Raw genomic sequence first — 13579 nt, forward strand, 5'->3', positions numbered from 1 at the left:
ATATAGATATTTATATATTTATATTTTTTCCAGTCCTGGGCTTGAGCTCAGGGTCTGAGCACTGTCCTTGTATTTTCTCAAGGCTAGAGCTCTACTACTTGAGCTTCAGCACCACTTCCAGCTTTTTCTATGTATGTGGTACTGAGGAATTGAACCCCAGCTTTCATGAATGCTTGGCACTCTACCACTAGGCCAAATTCCCAGCCTAGATATGTTTTTATAAAATTTGATGTGTTTGTAATACATTTCTGAGGTGGGGACACCTAATAAAGTTTTCATCACAACTGAGAGGTGCTACTGCCTTGTATTGGGTAGATGCTATTAGATATCCTATAATGCATGGGATAGTTCCCCAAAGAGTGAACTAGTCCAATATCAGCAGTGCTGACATTTGAGAAATCCTCTGAGGATAAAAGGATACGATTACCTCATGCTTCCACACAAAGGCATTTACAGGAATCTTTATGGCTTCAAAGAAGTAATATGTGTGTTTAGGAACAACCCAAGAACAAAAGGTCATAAGCTTTACTGTGTTTCCCGAATATTGGTTAACTTTTCCAAAAACTTTAAGACATAGGAAGCCATATAATTCCTAAATGGCTCCTGAGATGTACAAATGTAATTATTGTCATTATTATCCCCAAATAGTCATGTTTCTGCATATGAAAACGGACATGGAACATTTAGGTGATTATCCAAATGGTTGCATGGATGATTATGATTTCTGTTCCTGCTCTGACTGTAGGTACAGAACTAAGATGTTGCCTTTATATTCCCTAGAGAAGAACAGGCTGTTAGTTCTAGTGGACAGAATGTCCTGTATCATTCTTTTCTTGTCTCTTATCTCCTCAGTAACATGATAAAAAAAAAAAGTCGCTGAGGAATAATGTCATCTTTGTATTACTAAATGCTGAATAATCTCATAGGAATCTTTCAATTAGAACATATTTATTTACAGATATAAGTATATATTCAGTTAATTTGCATTTAGCATTAATACTTCTATACAAGAAAAGTGAATCATAAGTTGATCCTATGAATTCTGTTCATGTAGCTATGATGAAACCAAATAACTGAAAGGATATGAGTGTTCATGCTTTTCCTCTGGTAGTTTTAAGTCATGCTTCCTTTTCAGCTGTTGAACAGTAAATGAGTTTATGATAGAATGCCATTAGCAAAGGCAGAAATTTAAGAAGAGAACCTGAACAAATACTGATTCATAATGACTTCAGTATTAACCTTGCTTACCCAAGGTTAATGGTGTCAGTGATATTCAGAAGACTTAACTTAGAAACAGAAACCGTTGGAAAATACTCATAAATCACTCTGACTATGCTCGTTTGGTTTGAACTAAGATCTCTAAGCTCTGACTTAGGGATTTTTAATGTTATGAAATAATATCTTTTGTTCTAACAGTTGTGCTCATAAATTTTAAATCAACTAGAGCTGTAGTTCTAAATCATTATATACATATGGATCATCGAGAACTCCATTTAAATACTTTCCAATACTTCTCACAAGCCTCTGAAAGAAAATGCACACGGAACAGTTACAAAGCCATCCACTTAACTTCTTGTCCATCTGTCAATCAAAGGTCTCCTAAAATTTAGCAGTTAGACATTGAAATAGAGATTTGTACAAACTTAGTGTGCTTACTGAGTTTCTGTATGATATTTAGCAGAGAGGATACTATAAAGAGGCAGAGAGCTTGCATTTTTCTGCAGGGAAGCATTTCATTAGTTGGGTTACAGACTGGTGAGTTCTTGAGGAGATGAAGAAAGCCTAAATGAAAGAGAAAAATGCCTACATAACAAAATATAAATGAATTTTCACCTTGACTTTACATTGGAAGAGAGAAGAGAGAAAAAGGAATAATAAGAGGGAAACAAAATGGTCCCATAGGGGTGTTTTCAAGCTAGTTATTTAGTTGAATGGCAAACAAGCCACATTATCTACTGAAGTAGTATGAATAAAATGGAAAAATAATTGTTAGTACTTATACCTTAACAGTTATTCTCAGTCCTGGCTCCATGTACAAATTACCAGGGGAGTTTTAAATATTTGCAAGGCTGCATCCACACCGAGAATTGTGATTCATTGAGTTTACAGTTAGGTCTGAGGAACTGCTCTTATCAAGACAGAACAGGACAAAAGTAAAACCTTCCTGAGTAGTTCTAAAATACACAAAACCAGGAACACGATGGGGTTAGACACTCGAGGATGGCTTCTCCTGTTAGCATGGTATGGAAAATGCTTGATGGTCATAACTTGGGATTGAATAAGGACTTGCAGCAGAGTTTAGTGTTCAGTAGTCTACAGTCATGTCCTTGGTGAAGAATGAACAAGCAAAGATCAAGCTTCTCTCCTGGTCTCCTTTCCCCACTGAGTGTATGGGACCCAATGGTGAGATGAAGACAATCACATAGAACAGAGACATTAGCAGTGTTTCCTAAGTTAGAGAGGCTTGTGTGAATGTCTTTGACTGCAATATTTGGAGTTAGAATTCAGCAGACTTTAAAACAAAGTGATGAACAAATACACACAAAGATGATACAAACACATCAGTTTCAAGTTTTATGACAATGAAGATGGTTTCCAAGCTGAAAAGCTAAATGCAGTTCTCTGAAATCCAGAGCACTGTCAGTGGTAGAATGATCAGTGTCAGGGAAGACACACACAGAGACACGCATACATGCATACATGCACACACACTCACACACACACAGCACACCCCACAACTCACAGACATCACACACCATACATACATATAAACACCTGTAACACACATACCATATACATATACACTATCTTCACATACAACATATACACTACACACATATATATACACAACATAGCCCCCACTCACCACATAGACACCACACATAACACATACCATGTACATGTATAACACAACATACACGTCATATGCACATTGCATCACATACCAACATATACAACATGCGCAGATACAACACAGATATATACCACACACCACACAGATATACACACTACACACATCATACCCCTCTCCACCCACACAGCAGAAATAACATTTATGGAAGCATAAAGACATTTTACAATCAGTTTGTGATACACAATGAGGAATGAAGAGATGACTTTTCCCTGAAGCAACTCACAAACAGCAGGAGATATTAGCAAGGAGCTGGAAGGCCTGATGGTAGACACAGTGTCAGTAAACACAGGCTTCACTGCCTGCTCTTCCACATCTTTGATATAGTTGTTATTAACCTCTGTTCATAGATGGGCTATTAATCATTCAACAAACTGATATTCTTGAATGGAAATTGAGGGCCACTCACAGTGAGCAGAGGAAGGATCATTTTCTTGATGCCTCTGTCCGGGCTCTCTTCTCTAACCTGCTAGATGCTGCTAGAAGCTGGTTAGGTTGTTCCTATCCTGCTAAACATTTCATTTATTGAAGCTAAAAATGGAAAACTTTAAAACTATAGAAGGGTTGTCTATTTCTGACCATTGTTCAAGTTCTCACCCTTCCTAAGTTGTTCATATAGTCCATTAGAATAGGGAAGCTAAAACAAAAATGCAGATTCCCTGAACAGAGCAGATGACAGAGAGGCTGTGTTGGTTGATTTCAACTGTCAAAATAAAGGGAAGGGAAATGGTGCTGTAGCTCAAGCGGTAGAGTGTTAGCCTTGAGCTGAAGAGCTCAGGGACAGTGCCCAGGCCCAGAGTTCAAGGCCCATCACCAAAAAAATAAAAATGAAGAGAAATGAATGAGATATGCTTAGGAAGTGAGTAAAGTACAAGGCTCATTGTGGCTACGAGGGCTGTGGACTGTTAATACCAGAATAGATGGATTTACAATTCAGATTGACTTTCGGAGGTGGAAGAACTGTAGAAAGTGGAGCCTGTTGGAGGAAGAAATTAACTGTGGAGGGGAGTGATGCGTGGTTGGGAAATGCATATAGTCCCTGACTCCTTTCTCAGCCTCCTCTCTGCCTCCCAGCTGCCAAGCAGTGAGCAGTGCCATTTTGTTATATCCTCTCTACCATGAGGCGCCATCTCTACAGACCCACAAAGGGGTCAACCAACCATAGACTGAAACTTTCATGTTATGCTGTTTGTCTTTTTCTAGCAAAACTAGAATTTGAAATTAGAGCCCTGCACTTGTTAGGCAAGCTCTCTATGATTTTAGACGAGTCCCTGAGCCTTTTCCCCTTTTTAGATAGGGTCTTCCCTTTTCCCAGGCTGGAACTGGATGAAAATCCTCCTGCCTATTCCTCCTGTAGAGATGGGGTTAGAAGAATATGCTACCATGCCTGGCTTATTCACTGACTTAAAAGTCTTGCTTGCTTGCTTTTGCCTTTTCTCTTCAGAACTGTAGTCATTCTGATCTCTACGTATCAAGGGTTAAAGATATGAGCCATCACCCTAAAAATATTCTTAGAAGTATACATTGAAGCCTTGAGTGCAAATTAGGCAATGAGCAGAAATCAGTTGTGTCCCTGCCATGGACTATCAGAAAGGCACCAGTGAAGGAAATCAAGACATGTAAATCTAATGAAACTTTTTTTTTGTATGTGTGGGTCTTGGGGCTTGAACTCAGGGCCTTTGCTCAATGGCTAGTTCTCTTCAGATGATTGGGAGTGGGTGGGGAGAATGGGGACAAAAACATGAGAAGGGGTATCAATGTGTGAAAAGTAATGAACCTACTACCTGGTGAATGTAACTCTAACCCCTCTATACATTACCCTGACAATAAAAAATAAAATAAAATGAAAACCAACCAACCAAAAAAAGAAACCAAAAAACAGAAGGCATCATTCTACTTAGTGGAAGTGTGGCATATATGGATAATATGATACATAGGGAATATATGGGTAACAAGAAAACAAGTTAAAACATTTGTATATGATGAAATGCCCATGTGAAGGGGATAACTTCTTAAATATTTGTATGTTAAGAATATAGGTGATCTCTCTTCAATGGGAATAAGAATATTTTCTTTCGTAAAATATTCCCTTAGGAATGTTAATAACTTGTGGGACAAGTATAATGAAACAAATTTAATAGTTGGTATGAAATTATTTTTTGTAGAAAATTCATATTATATTTGTTTTAGCTTTTTAGAGTCAGAAGTAAATGTCTGTTTTGCTTATGCAGTTATAATTCATTAAATTTTTATTTCCATAATGTTAGTTATAGAGATGATGGTACACACAGGACACAATTAGAAGACAAGAAATGAAAACCAATAATCTCATCTAAGGCGTGGAGGTGGCACAGTTTTCATGAGCAGACCCACTAGGGGAGAGATGAGTGAGGCTTTCAACTAGTTCACTCTGCCTTCTTCAGTGAAGGGAGACAACCTTGGCTTTTAATAAGGCTTATAGGAATAGATTCAGCACAGGGAAATGAGTTGCTTGTATCAAAACGTTAATGATTTGTGAGAGAAAAAGTGAAGCAGCTGGTATAATCAGATATGTGCATGTTCGAAAGAAAAGATGTAGGTTAGATGAATAGTAAGCTAAAGAAACACCACAACTTTCAAACTATACATCCATAATCTATAATAGAATAAGATTCAGCAATGATTGCTTCAGGAGAGACATAAGACAGATATAAATAGCATTATATTTCATTTGAAATTTTGTTTTATTTGTGTGTGTGTGTGTGTGTGCCAGCAATGAAGCTTAAACTCTGGGTCGTACACTCTCCCTAGGCTTTCTGGATTGCGCTGGAATTCTATTATATCAGCCACATCTCCACTTCTCATTTTTTAACTGGCTATACGGCAATAAGAATTTCATGGACCTTTCTGACCAGACTGGCTTCTAAGTAGGATCTGCAGATTATAACCTCTTGAAGAGCTAGGATTAAAAGCATGAGCCAAAGGTCCTGGTACAAGTAATGTTTTAGAAAACTAATTCTATATACAAGGAATTCAATGGCAAAAAATAAAAAAAACAGCAATAAGGAAAACAGGGACAATTTTCTTGGCCTACGCTAGAACAAGGTAAGGGTATATTTAGCCAGAATGCTGGCCATTTCACCATGCAAGGGTTGCATTAGCAGTTACTACGCCACACAAAAAGAGAATGGTCCCAAGTGATTTCTCTGTTTCCAGACTTTGACATGGATTTTTGTGGCACCAGTCAAACATGAACAACTCAATTGTTATTGTTCCTTACTCTTCATATTCTTCTTGAACTTATATGATCAGGAAGTTTTGTGTTTTAACCACTTCAAATTATATTTCATCTTCATCTTGCACTATACTAATTATTAATGCTGCAGAGCATCTTTCCACAAATTAGTTCCAAGTGTTACCATTCTTTTCCTATTAAGGTACACATAAGGCGTTTCCTTCTTATTCTAATACTAGAATAAATCACATGGCATCATTTTTAAATATTAATGGAACAGATTAAAGTCTTACTTTTAAATAGATTTCTAATTTTAATTCATATATATTGTTGAAGATTTTGGATGTAAGACATTGTTTCCCATTTTCATCCTTATATTCTTTAGTCTAGTTTTGGTATCAGTGTGTCACTGGATTTGATGTAAAAGCTGAAAACAGATTACTTATGTCAAGAAGTTATTCCAAAGCTTATGTGAGCAGGCTTATGAGAAGAATACAAAAAGCTTTAAAAAGCTTAGAATGGCATAGGTGGACATTACTGGGAGATTCTTAGAAGAGTTCAGAAGGCCAGGCTGCCCACAGGACTGAAGATGAAAATGAAAAGTACATCAATAATTGTACTCGAGTCCTTTCATGTCTTGTCAACGTTTTGTCCATGCCCTGAGATGTTGTGATGAGTTTAAGGCTGATGAAATAATTATTCTGTCGGGGGAAATTACTGAAGAGCACAGCATTCAGGCAGTGGCATGAGTATTGCTGGATTCTTTTATCTCTATTGACAATCAGCAAAAATCTTAGCTTAAATATGTGAAAAATATTCTATTGACCAGAAAAGGAGGATGCCTAAAGTTGTAGCCTTGGAAGGTATGGTTGCTGAAGAGATCAGCTACCTTTCAAAGATGCCAAATACTTTATATCAGAACAATAGGAAAGATGTCTTAAGGATTTCTTGAGAACTTGGTTGGCCCTTCCCATCACAAGTTCTAGGATGTAATAATGTAAACTCATTCGAAATTTCCTTTGGGTATCTAGCTCTCACGGGGCCGGCCTATAAATTTCACTCTAGGATGTCTTACTGAGCTCACCACCCAGGAATACAAAGACAGCTCTAGATGTGGTCCGAGAGGGATCAGATACTGCTTATATTGGCAGTCCACCTTGGCATCCTTCATGAGATGTTGGTTTTGCAGGCATGCAGAGTATATGAGGTACAAGGCTCATGGAGGATAACATCTGGATTTCAAAGAAAGTAATCAGAAGCCAGGCTATGAGTAGCAGAGTCAGAGGTTAAAGTCCCAGCAGCCAGCAATATGGTGCAAAATCCCTATTTTTGTATCTGTGAGTTCTACAAACTTGTCACGTCACCCTCTGTCTCTAGTAGTTTATTAACTATTTTAGCTGACCTCCTATGGGTAACTTCCTACAGATACTCTAAGTGAAAACATCTTTACAGTCTGTCCCTTCTCTTAGGAATCTGTTTCTCCAGATTTTCAGCCATTTTTCTGGCCAGTGACTTCAGCTCTAGAAACAGGAAATGCCATCCATTTCACAGTTTGCCTTATTTTTGTTGGTATTGCTAAGTGAAAGAGTGATGCTTTCTCCACCTATGCCCATCTCCACATGGAATTGGAAAGTGTCCTTTTCCCATCCCAGCTGCTTTCTGTGTTGGACCTTATATAGGATTGACCAAAATTACAGTGGAATGGGAGAGTAAGGGAGTCAATACTCATCTGATTTTTGGCTTCAGCAATAGATGGAGGCTCCTGAATGTAAAAGCAATCACTGCATTTAGTGGTGAGGAGAGAATCTAGGACTTAAAAATGAGTATATTAAGTTGAAATGGATGTGTGGTGGTTAGTGGCTGAGTAAGACAGAAGGATATGAAAGAAAAATGGTATTGCTGGTGAAAGTCAGCTTTTCTTTTTGTCAGTGAGGGCATAGAGCTCACCTTTCAGGCCATTTAGACAAATGGATGATAAAACACAAGGGCAATTGAAAGGGGTTAGTACCTATAAATGCAAAGCTGATTACAAAAAACACTCAGTGTTTAATGGTGTTTTCCAGCTGATTCAAAGCACAAACAATTTGACCTCTTTCAGAGTAGAAATTTCTTTGAAGGAACTGAAATACACAAAAGCTTTAGGAAGGAATATATTTAATTTGTATGTTCCTATTAACAAGCAATACATCTCAACCTTTGAAATTTCATTTTCTGTATGACTATATTATATTGCAATATTATTTAGATGATGCCATAAGTTCATAGTTTTGTAGCATGATTTTTTTTCACCAGAGAGAATTTTCTTATAGTCTTAAAAAGTTTGAGGATCATTCCCTCTCTTTTTCTCCCTCTCTCCCTTTCTCTCTCCTTCCCCTCCCTCTTATTTTGAAGTTCTGAAGATTGAGCCCCAAGCCTTGTGCTAGGCAAATGTGTTATCACTTGAATCAAGCCCCCAGCCAGGATATTTCTTTTTTTTTAAATTTTTTTGGTGTTACTGAGGGTTTGACTCTAGACAAGCACTTGCTGTATTTGTTTGTACCACTGACCCATGCTCTCAGCCTCCTTTTTCACTGGTTAATTTGGGAACAAGATGCTTCCCACTCCAGCATCAGCCTGAGCCTACTTTTAGACTTCCTGTTGTTGCTGGAATCACAGACACCACTCCCTCCCTAAGTCCAGCTTCCCCTCTGTGAAGATAGTCTTGAAAACTTTCCTGCCTTGAGTGACAGGTGCCATAATCCTTCTAATTTTGCCTTCCATATAGGTTGTGATAATAGGAATATACTACATATGTTCAACTACATATGTAGTTGAGAAGGGATCTCATAAACTTTTCTGCCTAGGATAGACTCAAATAATTTTTTTCATTCTTAGCTTTTCAGGTAGCTAGATATTGTTTTATACACATGTAATTTATTTAGCTCTTTCCACAACTTCGGATATTTAAGTTGCCTTAAATTTATTTTCCTGTTTCAAATATTACAGTAAACATTCCTTGTATTTTGTGAAATGTTCTGATGACTTCTCAGATAAATTCCTAGAAGTACATATAATCAGGCCAGATGGCTTTTCTAGTGTTAGACTTTTAATGTTTATTGCTTAATTACATAATTGCCAATTCCATTGGAATTATGCGAAGTGTCTGTTAAGAAAGGGAAGGTTCTTTATGTCACTCTTTATCTGACTGAAGGAAGCTAGAGGAGTGAACAAGCAGAAAGTTACTTTTCTAGAAACTGAGATGCCTGATAGATGAAAAAACACAGCCAAGATGTCTACGAGTAGTGCAATGATAGTTTCTATCTGAATGGCTACATTAATGGCTTTTTTTTCTTTAAATGTTCCCTCAATTAGCAGGCATTTTCTCTGATAAGTTGGAAATTTCTTCTTTCACTTTTATTTGCTAATGCCTTCCACCTTACTTAGGTTCTGACTCTACTGCCCCACCCTCCTGAAATTATTTCTGATTTCCTCAGACCCATTCCATCAGACTTTGTATTGTGTATGCAATCTCCATTTGTACTTCAACATTTTAGCATAAGGCATAATACTAAATAATTTTATGTAGTTATACTATCCTAGCAAGTTTTAAATGTTCTTTATACACAGTGCTACTATTTGATACTCTTTCTGTTTTCCAAGGATGAACCCAGTGATTTTGCATTGTGGTAATTTGTTATTTGTTGTTGAGGATGATCAGACTGTGAACTTCACACGGACAACTCAATATCTGTTTTCTCACTAGTCTACCTCAACCTGCTCAAAACAATTAGAAGCCAATGAGTAGATTCAAGTTAATAGTGAACAAGTAGATTTAGTATGAATTTAGTGTTGCAGGGTCACCTTCTGAGAAATTATTATGCCCTCTGTTTTCCCTTGCAGCAAGCTGTTTGGGAAGAAAATTGATTTCTCCTCTCTCACTGGTGCATTACTACTTTGGGACTCCTCATATCTGATTCTTTCATACCCACAAAGGGTCTCCCATTTTATTCACATCAGCAGATTGGTGTGAGATTCTGAAAAAGAAAAGGCCCTTAAAAGTCTGTGTGATTTTTTTTTTTGGTCGGTCATGACATTTGAAATCTGGGCCTGGGCACTGTCCCTGAGCTTGTCACCTCAAGGCTACCACCCTACCCCTGGGCCTGGGCATTGTCCCTGAGTTCTTCAGCTCAAGGCCCCACTCTATGCCATGAGCCACAGCACCACTTCTAGTGGTTATTGGAGATAAGAGTCTCACGGTCTTTAGTGCCAGAGCTGGCTTTGACTGTGATCCTCAGATCTCAGCCTCCTGTGTAGCTAGGATTACAGGCGGGAGCCTCTGTGCCTAGCTCTTGTGTGATTTTTTTTTTAAAGGTAAACAGAACAATTAGATCTAATTTCTCTAAAAGGAAAAAGAAGAAATAAATTTGGCTTCATGGTGTGGAAAAGGAAAAACTTATTTAATCTAGGTTTCCTAGTCCAGGAATTAGGAAAAAGGGTTGTGGGACTCTTGGGAGGTAGAAGTTGAACTCAGATAGATGTTGCTGCTCTGAAGGTCAGGAGCCTGAGAGGATTTCTGTGAAGAGAGACTGAAGTGTGGCTACTGGGTTAGGTAAACCCTTCAACCAATCTGTTGGCTTAGACTACAGATGGCATAGGAGCTTGACAGATGGTGAGAGGCAAGAACTTCAGTGGCATGATTTTTCCTCATAAAACAAATGGCAGAGGTGGCAGTCAGTCTGAGTCTCTTCCCTTTTTGAGATCTAGATGGCCAGGTCAGTTTTGATCCATCAACAAAGTTGGTTATGTCTTTAAGCCTAAGCCTGAAAGAAGTAACACCATTTGTCCCCAAGGAAAAGGCCTCTGATCCCAGTTGTTTCCTCAAGCAGGTTTTGAAAAACAAAACAAAACAACAACAAAAAATACAAAAAAATCTGTTTGCTCAGCAAGTTTTGCAAAAAAAAATCTTCCAAAAATATTTCAGCTATCCATTGTTTTAGGAAGTAAGTCTAAATTTACTGATAATGCTCAGTTATGCTTCTGTATATGCTGTGCAAAGCCAAGCCCTATACATTGCTTTCCAAAAGGGATTTCTTTTGTCTTTAAAAGACTAACTCTCAGCTGACTCACAGTTGGTAAATCTACACCCCTGTGGAGGTGGCAATAAAGACTCCTATAATTTGGCTTATTAATTGTGGCATCTTTGCTTTCTTACTGATTGGGATACAACACTAACTACCCATTTATTGCAGCAATGCTAGAAAAAGGACGGAAACCAAAGGACTGGCATGGGTCTTCCAATTGAGTGGGGGAAGATTTGAGTGCCTTTTGAGTGATTTGGAAACCATGTCGAGGATGTCATATGACATGGCTTTGCCTGTTCCACAGCCACCCACACCCATACAGTTGGGTTTTATTTCCAGTAGCCATATCCACCAGCACTTTCCAAGGCTAGGAGTCTTTACACAGATCCAAAGGGAATACTCTTTTAATAAGCCATCTCTGCCAAGGAGGTGCACATTGGTTTCCAGTCCAATTTTCAATCCAAGAATGCCAAGGTTACTGGGTGAATTCTGAGGCATTAATGCTTTGAAATGATTGTGGCTAACCTGAGTTTCCCTCTCTAGTGGGTAGAGTAGTGGGCAAATGTAGGCTAGAATTCCAACACTGCCACTGCAGGCAGAAACTTCACTAACAATATGCTATCTGTGGGGATGTTGGAGGAAACATTCTTCCAAGTTTGACTTTTTTTTGCTGCAAAATTTGGACTTTATTTGTCCATTATATATACACTATATACACAGCAAAACAAAATGCACAATATAGAAAAATGGCACCTGAGGATGTCCAGGTATGAGCACACTAGCATATGACTTTTCACAATTGCTCCCTTCCACCTCCTCCAAACCAATGAATGAGTACAGGCAGTACATGCCATTCTGCTCGCAGTGGTGGTTTCCCCATTCCCTTCCTTAAAGACAAGTATTTCATGTGAATGGTAGCAAAAAGATATCGAAAAAGTGATTATTTTACTATCTCTACATTTAACATACGTTGGGCACTTCTAAACATCTAGACAGACTAGATGTTTTCAAGTAAGGACTCAGTTCATCCACTATATACAGAGCAGTCTTCACTGACTGCACGTATGTAATGAATTATAATCTGAAAAGTGTCTTCAAAATATGAGCATTCTATAACCTTTGTCCACCTACCCAGTATGCTAGAATGCTCAAATTTTCAGAAGACCTTTTTTAGTGATTTTAACACAAAACATACAAAGTCTACTATTTTTGTCATACACTGGCAACCTCTTTAACATCTAGAAAGCCTAGATGTACTTTAGGACCTCTTTGTCCTTTATACACTATATACACAAGAAAGTAGAGCAAAATGGGACACAATGTTACTCTTCACTGTAAGCACTGGTGTGGCCCTCTTTACATTTCTTTCTCCTGGGAACCAGGGCACAAGCACCATGCCTACAACTCAAGCGTTGGACTGTCACCCCTCCCCCCACCTCATGCAGTTCACAAGGCTTATAAGACAGATGTTTACACAATGTGTTATTTCCCTACTCCTACTTTAAAAATACATCAGGCACTTCAGAACATCAAAGATACTTAAGCACAGTCAACTCTATATACAGCGAGGGGAATGAGATGCACACAGATCAATGACTGTCATTGGAAAACGTATTCGTCCATAGCCTCTTCTTCCTTCTCTTCTGTTCCATGCCCTCCATCCACAAAACAAACGCGGACAAAGTGCCGCTCTGGTTCTCTCGTCCTTGGCAGCCAGGCGAGGCCTGTGTCTGGACCTGGCAAGGTGGAGCCCAGGCTCCAAGAGGCCACCACCTCCACCAAGTCATCGTCGAGATGGGGGGGGGGGGGCGCGGGGATCTGCAAGTGCCCCTGGGGCTATGGGACAAAGGACAAAGGCTGCATTTGGACCTCACACACACACCCTCCGCTCAGCCTCTGGCCTGGGGCTCCAGGGAAGCAGGCCACAGTCTGTTACCTCTGTGCTCTCCGCTGGAACTCTCCCAAGTTTTACTTTTTAAATTTAGAAGCCCAGTTTTTGTTTCTAGTCCAGTGGTTTAGGTTACGTTTAAATTAGTTTAGATTGCTATCTTGAATATGGGCAAATTACATGTCAGTTGTGAAAACAGTGGCATATAGGTGAAGAGTGTTTTGGATAACTCCTGTGCAGATTTGCTTTCTTTTATTTTTCATTCCTCCCTCCCTCTCTGATAATTACATGGAATTATCTGTGCATTGCTGATTATAAAGGATTAAAACTAAGTCCATAATGAAGAGAGCTACATACAGATCATCATTAAATATGTTTTACTCTTTCCTGATTGACAAGGAACATATTTCAGAAATCCCTATACTTCTAATATCTTCTTAAACTGTTTTATCATTTTGGGAGAAAAATTAAAATCTTGCCTTTGGAAATGAGGCATAATGATCAAG

This window comes from Megascapheus bottae, chromosome 4, assembly GCF_031878675.1.
Source record: "Megascapheus bottae isolate mThoBot1 chromosome 4, mThoBot2.hap1, whole genome shotgun sequence".
Classification (NCBI taxonomy): domain Eukaryota; kingdom Metazoa; phylum Chordata; class Mammalia; order Rodentia; family Geomyidae; genus Megascapheus; species Megascapheus bottae.